A 779-nucleotide genomic window follows, 5' to 3' on the forward strand; every position below is an offset into this window, starting at 1 on the left:
AAAAAAAAAAAAAAAAAAAAAAAGAACATTTAGGATTACAGTTAGGGTCTACCAGCTAATCCAGAACAATCTCCTCATCTCAAAATCTTTTAACTTAATCACACCTGCAAAGTCCTTTTGTCATATAAAGTAGCACTCAAAGGTTCCAGGGAATTAACCAGGCATGCTGGCACACACCTGTAGTCCCAGCTACTCAGGAGGCTGAGGCAGGAGGACTGCTTGAGTCCAGGAGATGGAGGCTGCAGTGAGCCGTGATCATGCCACTGCACTCGAGCCTGGGTGACGGAGTGAGACCTTGACTCAAAAGACAAACAAACAAACAAAAAAAATGGCTGAGGGGGCAGGCGCCGTGCCTCATGCCTGTAATCCCAGCACTTTGGGAGGCAGAGGCAGGCAGATTGCTTGAGGTCAGGAGTTCATGACTAGCCTGCCCAACGTGGTGAAACTCTGTCACTACTAAAAATACAAAAATTAATGGGGCATGGTGCAGCATGCCTGTAATCCCAGCTACTTGGGAGGCTGAGGCAAGAGAATCGCTTGAACCAGGGAGACAAAGTTGCAGTGAGATGAGATCACGCCACTGCACTCCAGCCTGGGTGACAGAGCAAGACTCTTTAAAAAAAAAAGTTCCTTGGCCAGATGCAGTGGCTCACGCCTGTAATACCAGCACTTTGGGAGGCTGAGGCGGGTGGATCACGAGGTCAGGAGATTGAGACCATCCTGGCTAACACGGTGAAACCCCGTCTCTACTAAAAACACAAAAAATTAGCTGGGTGTGG

Source organism: Mandrillus leucophaeus, unplaced genomic scaffold (assembly GCF_000951045.1).
Source record: "Mandrillus leucophaeus isolate KB7577 unplaced genomic scaffold, Mleu.le_1.0 Scaffold395, whole genome shotgun sequence".
Taxonomy (NCBI): domain Eukaryota; kingdom Metazoa; phylum Chordata; class Mammalia; order Primates; family Cercopithecidae; genus Mandrillus; species Mandrillus leucophaeus.